Consider the following 18,031-nt stretch of genomic DNA (forward strand, 5'->3'; position numbering starts at 1 on the left):
ATTTAGTTCTCGAAGTACTAGCCAGAGCAATTAGACAGACAAAAGAAATTAAAGGCATAAAAATAGGAAAAGAAGAAATTAAACTATCGCTATTTGCGGATGACATGATAATATACTTAACAGACCCAAAAGAGTCTACAAAGAAGCTGCTAGAGTTAATAAATGAATTCAGCAAAGTGGCAGGGTATAAAATCAACACGCATAAATCAAAGGCATTCCTGTATATCAGCAACAAAACCTCTGAAATGGAAATAAGGAAAACCACTCCATTCACAATATCCTCAAAGAAAATAAGATACTTGGGAATCAACCTAACAAAAGAGGTGAAAGATTTATACAATGAAAACTACAGAACCATAAAGAGAGAGATAGAAGAAGATCTCAGAAGATGGAAAAATGTACCCTGTTCATGGATAGGCAGAACTAACATCGTCAAAATGGCGATATTACCCAAACTTCTCTACAGGTTTAATGCGATGCCAATCAAAATCCCAATGGCATTTCTTGTAGAAATAGACAAAGCAATCATGAAATTCATATGGAAAAACAAAAGACCCAGAATAGCAAAAGCAATTCTAAGCAGGAAGTGTGAATCTGGAGGCATAGCGATACCAGAGGTCAAACTGTACTACAAAGCAATAGTAACAAAAACAGCATGGTACTGGTACCAAAACAGGTGGGTAGACCAATGGTACAGAATAGAAGACACAGAGACTAATCCACAAAGTTACAACTATCTTATATTTGATAAAGGGGCTAAAAGCATGCAATGGAGGAAGGATAGCATTTTCAACAAATGGTGCTGGGAAAATTGGAAATCCATATGCAACAAAATGAAATTGAATCCCTTTCTCTCGCCATCCACAAAAATTAACTCAAAATGGATCAGGGAGCTAGGTATCAAATCAGAGACACTGCGTCTGATAGAAGAAAAAGTTGGCTACGATCTACAAATTGTGGGGTCAGGCTCCAAATTCCTTAATAGGACACCCATAGCCCAAGAGTTAACAACAAGAATAAACAAATGGGACTTACTTAAACTAAAAAGTTTTTTCTCAGCAAGAGAAACAATAAAAGAGGTAAATAGAGAGCCTACATCCTGGGAACAAATCTTTACCCCCCACACCTCCGATAGAGCCCTAATATCCAGAATGTACAAAGAACTCAAAAAATTAAACAATAAGATAACAAATAACCCAATTAAAAAATGGGCCAAGGACCTCAACAGACACTTCTCAGAGGAGGACATACAATCAATCAACAAGTACATGAAAAAATGCTCACCATCTCTAGCAATCAGAGAAATGCAAATCAAAACCACCCTAAGATACCATCTCACTCCAGTAAGATTGGCAGCCATTATGAAGTCAAACAACAACAAGTGTTGGCGGGGATGTGGGGAAAAGGGTACACTTGTACACTGCTGGTGGGACTGCAAAATGGTGAGGCCAATTTGGAAAGCAGTATGGAGATTCCTGGGAAAGCTGGGAATGGAACCACCATTTGACCCAGCTATCGCACTTCTCGGACTATTCCCTGAGGACCTTAAAAGAGCGCACTATAGGGATACGGCTGCATCAATGATTATAGCGGCACAATTCACAATAGCTAGACTGTGGAACCAACCTAGATGCCCTTCAATTGATGAATGGATAAAAAAAATGTGGCATCTATACACAATGGAGTATTATGCAGCACTAAGAAATGACAAAATCATAGAATTTACAGGGAAATGGATGGCATTAGAGCAGACTATGCTAAGCGAAGCTAGCCAAGCCCTAAAAAACAAATGCCAAATGTCTGCTTTGATATAAAGAGAACAACTAAGAACAGAACAGGAAGAAAGAGCATGAGGAAAAGACTACAGTAAACAAAGACGAATGGGGGGAGAGAAACGGAGAGAGAAGGGAAAGCATATGGAAATGGTAGGAGACCTTCAAGGATACATAAAATTATAAGAGGTTATGAGGGGCAAGGGGGAGGGAAAAAAAGGGAGAGAATTGAACAACAGCAGGGGAGGTAGAGAGGGAAGATGGGAGGGGAAGGGAGGGGAGGGGGGATAGTAGGGGATAGGAAAGGTAGCAGAATACAACAGTCACTAATATGGCATTATGTAAAAATGCGAATATGTAACAGATGTGATTCTGCAATCTGTATTTGGGGTGAAAATGGGAGTTCAAAGCACAATTTGAGTCTAATGTATGAAAGATGATATATCATGAACTATGTAATGCGATAAATAATCAAAAAAAAAACAACTCTGCAGATTAAATCCATTATTAATCTGACTTTACAGCTGGTAAACCAACATGCAAAGCTGAGTTACATTTTTACAGATAACAAGTTATGAATTCTGACTCCCAGGCATGGATACTTCTGTTCATGCTCTAGTACCCTTAAAGAAAATGCATAGCTTTCAAATACAAATTCTAAAGTTTTTTTATTTTTTTTGCAAATGTATCATTGTTTTAATAAAAAGTTAAGAATGAAAAAAAAGATGTATTTCTCTAATCAGCTAAGATATCAAAGTCTGAAATATTACAGAAGGGAACTGTGAGTGACAATAGCATCCTAGCTACACCATAATTTAAATCTCTTCTCAAGAACTCCTTGAAACATGGGGAAAAGGAAGATGGTGAATGGATCCCAATCAAATCACTGTGGCTACATAATTACTTTCAGAATAAAGCAAAGTGGGGTGAAGGGAGGTGTGGCTTCAGAAAATAGTTATGGCCTTTAACTATATGAGTCTGAGATAACTGAATTTGGATCCCTACATATGTTTAATGCCTCCTTATGAATATTGAACAGAGGATTTATACCTGAGTCTAAATTCTTAGCTTTCCTCATATTGCATTCATCACTTCTTCTCAGTCTCTTTTGCAGGACCTCCCTCCACTTTGAAATCTCCAAATGAGTTATTCTACATCTCAGTTTAAAGCCCTTTTTCTTTTTCTACAAACTCTCTATAGATAATATAATCTGTTCTCAGAACATTAAATGCTGTCTCCTCTATTCCATTTTGCTTAAGCCACAAGGGCCTCAGTGATAAGCAGTCTTTATTCAATGGTCCCCAATGATGCCTACCTCATAGTATTCAAATCCTTGTGTAATTCTCTTCATGTGAGTAGAGAATAAACATAATGACTTGCCTTTAACAAAAAGAATACGGCAAAAGTGATGGTGTATCACTTTAGAGATTTACAGACCAAATCTGGATTCCTTCCTGTTCAATCATTTCATGCTGCTGTGCTTGATTGCTTTGAGTGAAGCCAGCTGCCACATTATCAGCTTCTTTATGGAGAGGGCCACATGCAACGAAACTGAGGGATTTTTCTAAGCAACCACCAAGAAGGGACTGAGGCCTTCAGCCCAACATCCTGTGAGAAACAAATTCTGCCAGAAGCCATGTGAATAAGAAGTATTTCCTCCCCAAGTTAAACACTGAGATATCTGCAGAATGGCTAATACCGGGGTTGTAGCCTTGGGAGATATAAGTAGCCAGATGAGTCACACCTAGATTATTGACCTATAAGTACTGTGAGAAAATAAGTAATTTTTGTCTGAAACCACAAAGTTTTGGGGTAACATTATATAGCAATAGATAACTGCTATAGTTTGAGTCTGCAATATCCCCCAAAGGCCTATGTGTTATAAGGCTTGGTTAACAGTTTGGCACTATTAGAAGGTGTTACAACATTTAAGAAATAGGGCCTAATGGGAGGTCTTAAAAACTTGAAAGTGTGCCTTCAAAGGGAATAGAGGGACTCTAGTTCTTTTCTGTCTTTCCTGACCCAGCCATGAGGTAAACAGTTTGCACTGCCAGACACTCATGTCATCATGTGATACCCATCTCTGCTATAGGCCTAAAATCATTAGATCTACCCAGTTTTGGACTGGACCCTCCAAGTGAGCCTTTTCTCTCTTTTTTCAAATATACTATTTTTAAATACCTTTATTTTATTTGTTTTATTTTTATGTTGTGTCAGGGATCAAACCCAATGCCTCATACATTCTAGGCGAGCACTCTACCACTGAGCCACAACCGCGGCCCAGCCTTTTCTCTTTTTAAGTTTATTGGTATCAATATTTGCTATAGTGATGGAAAGCTAACTAACAAAAGAACTAACACAGCTTCCTTCAACAAACCAGAACATGCAGACTTTAAAGCTTTTATACTATTTTCTCTGTCTGAGGCATATATATCTCTACATAGCATTCTCTGTTTCCTTCCAGTTTTTCTCAAGTGACATCTTTTCTGAGTAACCTTCCCTCACCACCTTTTATAAAAATAGCAATCACTCCTCAGTACTTCTAATAACACCATATTTTATTTTTCTCTATCTCATTTACTTCCATAGGACAAATCATATATTTATTAAGTCATTATTTTTTTGCTCCATCAAAATGAAAATTCTATAGGGGGCTTGTGATAGTATTAATTTTGTTCAGGCTATACTCCTATTACCTAGACTTACCTATTTATGGCATATGAGGAACACTGCATGAATGAATCAGTTTTCCAGTTCACAGTACAGAGTCATAGAAATTTTAAAACATAGAGTTCAAGAGTGAGAATTGAATGAAGGGCTAAGAAGATATGTCTACCAAGACTTCAGTCTCTAAAGCATGGGAAGAGGAATACAAATAATGCAGGAGTCCAGAAATAACAGGAAAATAAGTAGAATTGTAATAAGATCGTAAAAGTAATGCCTTGGATAGTATCTGGAACTAAGAAGTAGAGGTGGAAGTTGTTTGAAATGGTCATACTAGGACATATTTTGTACTAAAACTTGACATAATTAAAATATGAATTGAATGTCACAGTGTCACACAAAGAGAAAACTTATAGGTAAATTCTAGTCCTTAGGCTTAATCAACATTTAAATTATAGGTAACATTGAGAGAAGAGATGTTTTTTGGAAGGTGGGGCAGTAGAAAATCAAATATTTGGGTTTGAATATATTACATTTGAGGCATTTTTCAGATTTCCAAATACCAGAGTTGTAAAGCTATAGTATAAATATGAGTATCATCCATAGGAATAGATGAATTCCCTTAAGCAATATGTACACATAAAGAAAATGGCAAAAGCTTTATCCCTAGAAAGTTGTCAGTTATTAGAGTTAAGAGAGAAGAAGAGGATTCAACAAGAGATACTAAGAAGGTGGAAAATCAAGAATGTTACATTCTAGAAACAAATTAAAGAATGTGTTTCAAAACAAGGAAATGCATGTGGTCATGGAAATGCTCCATTCAGATTTCCCTTGTAGGGGCATACTTGACCAGCAACCTCAGGTTTTTCACTGTCCTTTATCCACTGTGCTATTTGTGTTGAGGCCATGTTTTCCTTGAACTCTTGCCAACCAATGACTGAGCACAGTGCAGGGACTCCTCAACTGTGATTCCAATAACTCATCTTACTCCTTACTTCCTTTTCACTTTCACCAGTTTCTTACCTGCATTGCAGACCAAGATTCTCCCTGTCTCCTCTTCTTCCCTCCCTTTTATCATTCATAGACATTGTACTCAATAATTTTCTTATGACTTTAATTCCATCTTGGTATGTTTTATTTTGATATGAAACCCATTATTTTGTACAATCAACATGTGCTAATAATTATAATAAAATGACCAAAAATAAAATTCCAGAACCTACAAAAAAATAAATAATACCATCTGCTCCATGGAGGCCACAAATCAAAACCAAGGGATTAATTGTATCAATGACATTAAAAGGTAAATTGGGAAGAGGAAAGAAAGATATATGACTATTGGATTGAACAAGATGATGGCCATTCATGATGTTAATAAGAAGCTGTTTCAAAGGGTAGGAATGATAGCCATATGAAGCAGTGATTTAATTTCCTTTGGATATATATCCAGAAGAGAATTTGCTTGGGGGCAGAAAATGGTGACATATAAGTCAAAGGATACAAAATAGTAAATAAATAGACTTAACAAGTTGAAAGACCTAATATGCAACATGATCACTATAATTAATAATAGTGTTATATAAAGTTTTTGTTAAATTATTGTAGCTGCTATTGCCACAGAAGGGAAAAATTTATAATCATATGAAGTGATGAATATGTTAATTTGTTCCATTATAGTAATCATTTGACTGCATATGCATCCTATAAAATAATTTTGTTTACTTTGCATATACATGATAGCATTTGTTTTTAAAAATAATAAAATGAAAAGTAAAGGGTGAGGATGAAAGTCTGATTGGAGTTTATTCAAAAAATAATAGGAAATAGAGACATTGGGTACAGATGACTATTTTTAGGAGTTTTGCTATAAAAGGAAGCAGAGAAAGGGGAGAGAAGCTGGAGGAGAATGTAGGGTCAATGTTGGATTTTTTTTTTTAAATGGAACAAATTACAAGATGTTCATATAGTGATTCTAATGATCCATGAGGTGGATAAATTTGATTCTGCAAGAGAAAGAGAAGATAACTTCTGGAGCAAAATGGTTGAAAAGGAGAGAGGGTGAGAGATGAGAGATCCAGCACCTATGCAAAGGATTGACCTTAGACAAAACCAGGGACAGCTCATCTATTGTAAGAAGACAACAGAGGTGGGTTGGTATATTTGGTTGTGGGAAGATGAAATAGTTTAATTCTGATTGCTTCTATTATCTCAGTGAAATAAGGCAATCAACTCAGGCTGAGAAGAAAAGGGACTGTTGGAGATTTGTAAGGGAAGTAGATGAAAATAATTGTCTGGGAAAATGGGAGTTCAAATTGAATTGAAAAGTAAGTTAGGACAGTACTAATGGCTCCTTTGATATTTATAGGTTTAAATTTAAAGTTAATCCAGTCAATATAGCTGTATTTTTTTCCAGGCAGGTAGGTTTGGCCACTTCTGTGTAGAATCTGAGTTGGTGGAGTGCTAGATTAAGCCAGGGTTAAGAATTTCTAGGTGAAGATAATAGAGAAAGTGCTTCAGTATTTTACAAAACTGTGGTGATGATAAAGAAGAAATGAGACTATAAGTAAGTTACAAACAGTTAAACAAGTTGAGGAGTCAAGAAATTGGAAATCCAATAAGTATTTAAAGCAGTATTGAGAGAGCTACAAGATCAAAAGTTAGGAGTGTATAAAAAGTAAGATGCTTTAAATCAAGTTTTTGAGAGAAGTTCAGCTTATTAGTAATGACACAGTCTAGACTGTAACCATAGAAAGAATTGGCTGAGATGGTAGGAAAGTCAAAATAACTGAATAATCCAGAGAATTAGATCTGGGGTTAATAGCTCAGTGGTAAAGCGCCTACCCAGCACATGTAAGGTACTGGGTTCAATTCTCAGCACCACAAAAAAAATAAACAAATAAAATAAAGGTATTGTGTCCATATACATATTAAAAATAATTTTAAAAAGAAGTCAGAGAATTAAAAGATATCTATATAGATACTCATTGCACCAAGAATGATAAAGGAGAAAAGAGAAGTCAGTGAGTCAAAAACCAAAATTACCAATAAATGTGGGGAGTGAGTAGTAATTCAGCATATTACTCTAACAAGGAAGGTGGCTGGTATGATGCCTAAAATTTCAGCAAAGATTAGTTTTTTTATTAGTGTATTATGTTTATACATAATATTGGGGTTCATTTTGACATAATGATCCAAGAATGAAATATAATTCTTTCCAATTCAGACTTTTGTATTTTCCCTTCCCTCCACTTGCCCTGTTTCCTTTTTACTACTGTACTGGTCTTTCTTCTATTTGTTTACAGTTTTTAAAATCAGTGCATTATAGATATACATAAAGGTGAGACTCACTGTGTTATACTCATACATATACATAGGATACTTAGGTCAGATTTATTCCACTGTTCCTACCTTTCATGTCCATCCTCCCCCTCACCACTCCCCATCCTTCCTTTGCTTCCATGTGTCTGTCAACAGATGAATGAAGAAAGAAAATGTGGTATATATACACAATGGAGTTTTACTCAGCCATAAAGAAGAATTAAATTATGGCATCTGCTAGTAAATGGATGGAAATGGAGAATACCATGCTAAGTGAAATAAGCCAGTTTCAGAAAGTCCAAAGCAAAGTGTTTTCTCTCATGTGCAGAAGCTAGAGCAAAATAAGGAAAAAGAAGGGGAAATGTCATTAAAATAGAAGAGAGATCAGTAGAGATTAGATTTTTTTAAAAGAGTAGGAAAGAGAAACCTGAGAAATGTACAGTGTATGAAATAAAAACAATTATTACTTGTAAAGGTTGCAGGGGAAGTTGCAACCTCAAAGAAGGCTAGGACTCACTTGGAACAAGAATGAAATGTAGATAAGGGGGAGAACATGATATTGGGTCAGATTAAGAGAATATAGAGAATGAGGGATAGCCTGGGGATTATATATCTGGGCATGACTGAGGTAAATAGATATATAAGGCATGAAGTGTTGAGCCTAGAATTGGGTTTCTTAAGGTAAGGTAGGTAATTAGATCTAATTATAGGCTTTTTTATTAAGAGATGGTCTTTGAAGCAGTTTGTAATGGTGATGCTGACAGTGTTAAGGAAAGTTATCACATTAAATTCAGGAAAAAATAACATGCTCAACCCTGCAGTTGGTAGTGCGATACCTTGGGATGGGTGGGCTTCACTGAAGCACATAGAACTGGAGCCTCTTTTAAATCCAATTCTGTGTCTAGAAGGAGGGAATGGCCTCACAAAGTGGACATGGAGCTCTGAAAGTCTTAAAGTCTAGTTTAAATCTAGAAGATTTCCATGGCCTTTTAAAATAAATTTTACCAATTTCAGAATATAGTAGGCAATGTTGAAAAGGATTTTTTAGGTGTTGCTAGTTATACTGGGGTGGGGGAGAGATCATGTGGTCAATTAAGTTGGGAAATGCAAGGTTAAAGAAACATAGAGGTTTCTTCTCTGCAGAACATCACAGAATCTTTTATATGGAAATATGATATATCTAAAAGAGGTTTATGTGGGTAATTGGGGATGTGATACATGATAGAGTTACTCCTACAGCATCACCAAGCAAACCCAGGTTTAGAGATGAGAAAGGAAGAGCTTTAGACCCTGAACCTGTGCTGAAAAGAGGAGACAGATATGCATATATACACTGGCAATGTGCTACCAAAATGCATAAATATGATTTTATGAATTCAATCTTTTTTTCTTGCTATAGTTTGGATCTTGAACATCTCTCAAGGGTTCATATGTTAAAGGCTTTGTCCCCAGAATACTGTTAATGAGAGGTGATGGAATCTTTTAAGAAGTGGGGATTAGTACGAGGTCTTTAAATCACTGGGAGCATGACCTTGAAGACTACTGTGGGACTTGATGCCCTCTTTGCTCTCTTTTGCCTCCTGGTCACAAAGTGAGCAGTTTTGCTCTATTATACACCCCACTATTCATGAGCTGCCTCACCACAGACAGAAAGCAATGTGGGAAATAGATCATGGACTGGAACCTTCAATACTGTGGACCAAAGAAAACATTTTCACTTTACAAGTTCATTATATCTATCATTTTGTAATAGTAATAGAATGCTAATCTATACAATCCTTTGCCCCTTTGGTCTGTATAACCATTTAGAGTTACTTTTTCTTTACTGAAGGATTTTCAAAACATAGTGGCTCTTGATACTTCAGCTTTTAGTTTACCTTACACAGTGAATCACTGAACTTAAAGGCATCTGGAATGATTGGGACACAGCAGTTTTTCCTTTTATTTTTTGATGAATCACTTTCTAAAGTAAATATTTTAAACTTATTAATAACTCTCCTTAATTCATGTGGTGCGTATGCAAAACCCTATATCAGAACTTACAAGAATAACAACTCTAATTCAAAATTATGGTGAAGAAAAAGTATTAACTACACATCATTGTCAACTTTGCTCATTTACACATCCTACCAATTTGATCTATTTCTTAAATTGAAGTCATCAAGAAAGATAGATGTTTCATAATCATCTAACATAATGTAGTGAAGCCATTCTAATAAAAATACTTAAACCCACTATAATTTTCAGTTGGTCAGTATCTTCAAGCTTCATTGTATACAGTTCAAATAAAGAATCAAGTTTGGAAAATAAATTACATGTTACTTTAAAATACCATTTTACTTATATCCTTTCCATAAAATAATGGAATGAATTATAGGTTGCATATTTTAACATGTATTCCCTAAAGAGTGATGGAGTTTAGTCACTTTAAAGTTACCGTTAATTAATGTTCTATAACTGGTAAGAAAAGGACAAAAAATTTAAAATACAGGATCCTAGTTACTGGTTATTTCCCTATCTCAAATCCATCAGACTTTGGCAGCCTTATAGTTAGTTGCTGTACAAGTTTAGTATTATAGAGAACATAGAGTTGACACCTCTGAAATTGTTGCTGCCCCAAACAAAAGAAAATGAAATATGACCTTAGAGGTTAACATTAGCTTAAGTAGAAATAACAAAATGAAACTGTTTTAGACAAAATTCTGAGAAAACATGAGAATTCTTTATTTTCCTTTTTTTTTTTTGTACCAGGAATTGAACCCAGGAGCACTTAACCACTGAGCCACATCCCAGTCCTTTTAAAATTTTTATTTATTTTGAGACAGGGTCTCACTAGGTTACTTACAACCTTGAGTTGATGAGCCTGGCTTTGAACCTGTGCTTCTCCTACCTCAGCCTCCCAAGCTGCTGGGATTACAGGCGTGCACCACTGCGCCCTTTGGAGGTTCTTATTGTTGGTACTTTTAGGTTTTCAGGAAAATAATCATCAGGAACCTATTTGGGATCTGTATCATTGTTGTACTCTTTAAAAAAAAACACTACCCATTTCCATGCCTGAAGAAATGCAGTATAAAAGCTGTTGGGAACCGACGTGTGATGACTGATAATCCTGTAAGGACTGGGACCATCAAATCTGCCAAAACTAGGATGAAGATTGAGATGGTGAGAGAAAGGGGTCACTCAAGTTTCAGTTGTGGGAGACACTTTAGATACTTTATCTCATCTGATTCTCAGAAGAGCCCTATGGATTAGTAGAAATTAAGTGACAGGTTAGAACAGACAGATCCAGGATGCTATTCCAGGTCTGTATCATACTGGTTAAATGTATACTCATTGCAAAACTTTATCCAATACATTGTTTCTCTTTTACAAAATCCTAAATGCAAATTTATCTTCCAAACACTTATCTCCCTTTCTTAAAAGCAGAATGTCATAGAAATAAAGAAATATATGTTGGGTTTTTTTTCCTAGAGATTCTTTGACACCTAAATTCCATCTAAACCACATCCTACTGAAATTTAATTTTATGAATAAACTCCAAATGAGATAACAAATTGCATACATTTGAAGAATGCATTACACAAGACTTGGTCTTTAATGAAAAAAATACAGCATTCATGTATTTTTAAATCTTCATAACATCAGCACAAGGTAGAATCTACTATGTGATGGGTACTGTGTTAAGCATTCTATCCGTAGTACCTGTCAGAATCCATGCAGGAAACAGATGGCACACTAAAATGGGATAATTGAGAGTTTAATGGAGAAACTATTCACAAAAGGTTAGTGAGATTAAAGGATGGCACAGTTTGCCAGAGTTAGCAATAGCCAGAAGCCTTTTACCTACTTTGCTGAAGGATAAAGGAAGTAGGAACATTTACAGGGCTTCAGAAAATATTATAGCTGAACCTATAGTTGTAAGAGACAGAGACACCTGTCAAGAGTTGTGACTTTAGTTAAAGGAACATAGCCAATTATAACTCATGACAGATTTTCAGAGAGGGACCTGGGATAATAAATACCCATATTGTACTCCTGATTTCTAACCTCCTCGTGGTTGAACCCAACCAGAACCAGGAAAGCAAGGGAGGCCCATCTTTCTTATGACATAGAACAAAGTAGAGCTGGGGTCTAGGGAAGGGAAAGGAGACTATTCAGCATACATGTATTTTTGAATCTTCACAACATCAGCACAAGGTAGGTCTGAGTTTATATAAAGACAGTGATTTGTGACTAGTTGGAGCTGGATGAGGATTATACTATAATCCCAGAATATAGATGAATAAATTGAAGTTTAGAGAGAATAATTTGCCAAAGTTCACAATGCTCGTCACAGATAGACTCATATCAATCTACCTGAATCCAGAGTTGTCATGCACTACCTAAATTGCACAACAGCATCTCTCATGGAACATTTTAAAATTGAATCACCCAGAGCCATATAAAAAGCTCCTGAAAAAGCACTCCTGGAGGGCCCAGAAATGTATATTTTAAGTTCCACAGATTACTTTGATGTGTGTATTAGGGTCGAGAACCAATGACTTTTAAAATAATTTCCTCAAAAGTGAATTTCCATAAGTCACTTAACTTCTTAGAGTCTTAGTTATATTAACTACAAACTAAGAAATTATTAGCATCATAGAACTGCCGCTACAATTAATTGGGGATATATGTGTGTACATACATATATATACATATATACACATATATATATACACACACACATATATATACATAAATATATATATATATACATAAATATATATATATATACATAAATATATATATATATATATATATATATATATATATATATATATATATATATATATAAAATAGCTATCTATATATCACCTAGCATGATTTCTGAGACAGAAGGTACTCAATAAAATATCTTTTTTCCCTTTTATTTCCTCTTTACTTGTCCTAAAACCTAGTTTTAGAGTAATTGACCCTTTTAGCCAGTATGGTAATATGGGTTTACATACTCTAAGTGCTAGATATTTCAGAATTCTGGTTCCTGATCTCAACAAAGCATAGTATAACTCTCATCCAGCACCAACTAGTCACAAGTCACTGTCATTATATAAACCCATAATAATAAAAATACACAAAACACCTAATGTGATAGAAAAAGTAAGGACATTAAAATGTTAGTAATCATATAAATCATGCATAATTTTATAAAATAATATTGATTTATTATTTTGCCCCATAGAAGGAATAAGTTACTGGCATTAACATATTTCTTCAAATGCTGCTCTCTCCCTGAATATCATCTACATGTGTGGTTTTACCACTTTTTAAAAAATATTTTTTAGTTGTCAATGCACTTTATTTATTTATACATGGTGCTGAGAATTGAACCCAGTGCCTCACACATGCTAGGCAAGCACTCTACCACTGAGCTACAACCCCAGCCCTGGTTTTGCCACTTTTATGCTCCAAGCTCACACATCTATAAATTCAGTCTTGAATTTTCTTCTGAGTCCAAGTCTCAAATATTCAAATGCCTACTGGGTATACCTACCTACATGTTCCACAAACACCTACACATATCCAAAACTGAACTCATAATGTGGTCCGTTCACAACCACACCTTCTCTATTCCCTTTCCTAACTAATGGTACTAGCTAGAAAACTAGTAGTCATCTCTTCCATTCAAATGGTAACCAAATACTATTAATACTATTAATTCTTTGACCCCACTATAATTGAATTGTCTCTTTTCATTTAATGAATACTAAGATTTTCCTGATTTTTTATTCTTACAAATATTACTGCAATAGACATTCTTTTATGTGTATTTTTAAAGTCACAAAAGTTTGATCTTGATTTTTAACTTAGCTTTTTAATAAGTAGGGCATTGGCATGGTTCAAAACTCCCTCCCAATCTATCCATCATCCACCTAGAAACTACTCCTCCATCTCTCCAGATAATTGCTCTTAGTAATTATTTATGTATCCTTCCATTGTATTTGTATGCATTTACAAAAGAACACATTATTACATCCATTTTTATACAAAAGATCACATGCTTTTGATGTTAAAATCAATTTTTAGATTAAATAATGTGTTATTAAAGTGTTATATGAGTCAATTATGAGGACCTTATTCTAGAGAATAGAAAATTTAGAGATGAGTAAGAAAAATGAAAAAAAGATGAATATGACTGGGCCTATTTCATTGACTCTTGTTAAGTGAATTTAAATATCTTTTATCATCCACATTAAAAGGCCTTGCAGACCTTTCAGGTACAAACTAGTTAATGGCCTTAGCATTTGATAGAAATATATATATGGAATTTTTATTAGATTAGCTGTCAAAAATTTATGATTAAAAAAGAGACAAGAGTGGTACATGATCACCTAAATCATTCCACATTAAATTACACACTACTGGCATGTGTGCTGATTGGAAATATTTTTTAATTATGTTCATTAAATTTTTTGTAAGAAAATGATAGCCCAGGGAGATGGAGAACTAAAGACAACCTTCAGTCAATGTAGGAGTCACTTTCTCAAAAACTGTGGAAAACTCCACCTATAAAATAAAAGCAAACTGCAACAACTTTTGAGGAAAGTCATTTGGCAAACATATAAAAACACATTGAAATTGCATATAGGTGTGTGTGTGTGTGTGTGTGTGTGTGTGTGTGTGTGTGTGTGTATGCATGTATATATATATCTTTTAACCTAATAAACTCACTTCTAAGGATGTAAGTCAAAATGCAAAAGAAAATGATAGGAGCTATTATTTTATAAGATCAATATTTAAAAACAAATGTCTGTGAATGGAGTAATTAATATATTTCATATATGTCTAAAATATTATTATTAAAATAATATCAACAAAAATAAATGCGGAGATTTCACCAAATTATTTTAATGAAAAAAGCAGGTACTCGAGAGAAATTTTTTCTAATGGCTGATTCATGAAAGATATTGGAAACTAGATATAATTGGATCCCAATTTTATGATAAATGCATGAAAATTATGAGGGGAAAATACATACTATAAAGGCAATTTTAAATTCTAGTATTATGAGTAATTTTTATTTTAATTATCTTTAGTTTTTAAATTTTTCAAATGTATACCAAAGGCATGTATTGTTTTATAATCATACAGTTATTTTTATGTACAAATTGGATACTCCAAAAAGGAAATATTTTGCAATAACCATATAAAACACAATAGAAGTCCACTTATAGCTATTATGGACTATTTTGCAGCAGACCAATCTTCCATCCCTGAGCAATTAGAAAAGTTGGATTTAAATAATAATGATAATATGCTTAATTGGTACAGAATTTTCTTTTCAGGTGATGGAAATATTTTGGAACTAGATAGAGACAATGAATACATTAAATCCCATTGAACTGTTCACTTTAAAATGATTAATTTTGTGTTATATGACAGTTTTTAAAAGAATCTGTTTAAAGGCCTCAGAAAGTTATCAGATAACCAGGAATTGAGGGAATAAGATCCCAGAGCAAAGAAAAATGTCTTAGTGTGATCTTGCCATTCTATGTATTATTACCCCTTGAAACATCTGTTAATTCATCAAATGCCTTGACCCAGGTGCTGAGAAATAAATGGAAAGAAGTTTCTAAGGAAAGAAGCTAAGTATAGCTTTCAGCAGTCTTATGGTGCTGGGCATATTTGGAAAAATATTTTTCAACTGTAATTCAGATCCTGTCAAGAAGGAAAGACTATGCTAAATAAATATCCTAGTACTTTACTTGGGATCCCTGAAAGGTTATATCATTATAGTAAAATAAAATAATAAATAAGCCATATTTTACAAAGACTTAATGAACCTAACCTTAAATGAGTTTGATCCTGATTTAAGTTACCTACTACTACTCCAACTTCTTGATAAAATTTAAAGAAAATTCTCTCTAAGCTTCTACAATTAAAAAAAAATTCATTGTTTTGTAAAACTCTGCTGTATACCCATCCGGTCCTGGGCTTTTCTTGGTTGGTAGTCTTTTGATGGCTTCTTCAATTTCATCCATTGATATTGGTTTGTTCAAATTGTGTGTATCCTCCTGACTCAGTCTGGGCAAATCATATGACTTAAGAAATTTATCAATGTCTTCACTATCTTCTATTTTATTGGAATATAGGTTTTCAAAATAATTTCTAATTGTCTTCTCTATTTCTGTAGCATCTGTTGTGATATTGCCTTTTTCATCCCGTATGTTAGTAATTTGAGTTCTCTCTCTTCTTCTCTTCGTTAGCATGGCTAAAGGTCTGTCGATCGTATTTATTTTTTCGAAGAACCAACTTTTAGTTTTGTTAATTTTTTCAATAGTTTCTTTTGTTTCAATTTCATTGATTTCCGCTCTGATTTTAATTATTTCTTGCCTTCTGCTACATTTGCTGTTGTTTTGCTCTTCCTTTTCTAGGGCTTTGAGATGAAGTGTGAGCTCATTTATTTGTTGTTTTTTTCTTTTTTGGAGGAATGACCACCAGGCGATGAATTTTCCTCTTAAAACTGCTTTCATTGTGTTCCATAGATTCCGATATGTTTTGTCTGTATTTTCATTTATCTCTAAGAATTTTTTGATTTCCTCCTTTATGTCTTCTGTAACCCATTGATCATTCAGTAACATACTGTTCATTTTCCATGTGATGTAGGATTTTTCCTTCCTTCTTTTATCATTGATTTCCAGTTTCATTCCATTATGATCAGATAAAATGCAAGGTATTATCTCCACCCCTTTATATTTACTGAGGGTTGCCCTATGGCATAATATATGGTCTATTTTTATGAAGGATCCATGTGCTGCTGAGAAAAAAGTATATCCATTTGATGATGGTTGATATATTCTATATATGTCAGTTAAGTCTAGGTTATTGATTGTGGTATTGAGTTCTATAGTTTCTTTATTCAACTTTTGTTTGGAGGATCTGTCCAATGGTGAGAGAGGTGTGTTGAAGTCACCCATAATTATTGTGTTGTGGACTATCTGATTCTTGAACTTGAGGAGAATTTGGTTTATGAATGTCACAGCACCTACTTTTCAAGTTATTTCAGGAAATAGAAAAAGAGGGAGCTCTTCCAAATTCATTCCATGAGGCCAACATCTCCCTGATTCTGAAACCAGACAAAGACACCTCAAAGAAAGAAAACTACAGACCAATATCTCTAATGAACCTAGATACAAAAATTCTCAATAAAATTCTGGTGAATTGAATACAAAAACACATCAAAAAAATTGTGCACCATGATCAAGTAGGATTCATCCCTGGGATGCAAGGATGGTTCAATATACGGAAATCAATAAATGTTATTCACCACATCAATAGACTTAAAGATAAGAACCATATGATCATCTCGATAGATGCAGAGAAAGCATTCGACAAAGTACAGCATCCCTTTATGTTCAAGACATTAGAAAAACTAGGGATAACAGGAACTTACCTTGACATTGTAAAAGCTATCTATGCTAAGCCTCAGGCTAGCATCATTCTGAATGGACAAAAGTTAAAGGCATTCCCTCTAAAATCTGGAACAAGACAGGGATGCCCTCTATCACCACTTCTATTCAATATAGTTCTTGAAACACTGGCCAGAGCAATTAGACAGACGAAAGAAATTAAAGGCATAAAAAATAGGAAAAGAAGAACTTAAATTATCACTATTTGCAGATGACATGATTCTATACCTAGAAGACCCAAGAGGGTCTACAAAGAAACTACTAGAACTAATAAATGAATTCAGCAAAGTGGCAGGATATAAAATCAACACGCATAAATCAAAGGCATTTCTGTATATCAGCAACAAAACTTCTGAAACGGAAATGAGGAAAAACACTCCATTCACAATATCCTCAAAAAAAAATAAAATACTTCGGAATCAACCTAACAAAAGAGGTGAAAGATTTATACAATGAAAACTACAGAACCCTAAAGAGAGAAGTAGAAGAAGATCTTAGAAGATGGAAAAATATACCCTGTTCATGGATAGGCAGAACTAACATCATCAAAATGGCGATATTACCAAAAGTTCTCTATAGGTTTAATGCAATGCCAATCAAAATCCCAATGGCATTTCTTGTAGAAATAGATAAAGCAAACATGAAATTCATATGGAAAAATAAAAGACCCAGAATAGCAAAAGCAATTCTAAACAGGAAGTGTGAATCAGGTGGTATAGCGATACCAGATTTCAAACTATATTACAGAGCAATAGTGACAAAAACAGCATGGTACTGGTACCAAAACAGGCGGGTGGACCAATGGTATAGAATAGAGGACACAGAGACTAA

The sequence above is a fragment of the Spermophilus citellus genome, assembly GCF_964194105.1.
Source record: "Spermophilus citellus genome assembly, chromosome: X".
In the NCBI taxonomy this organism is placed as follows: Eukaryota; Metazoa; Chordata; class Mammalia; order Rodentia; family Sciuridae; genus Spermophilus; species Spermophilus citellus.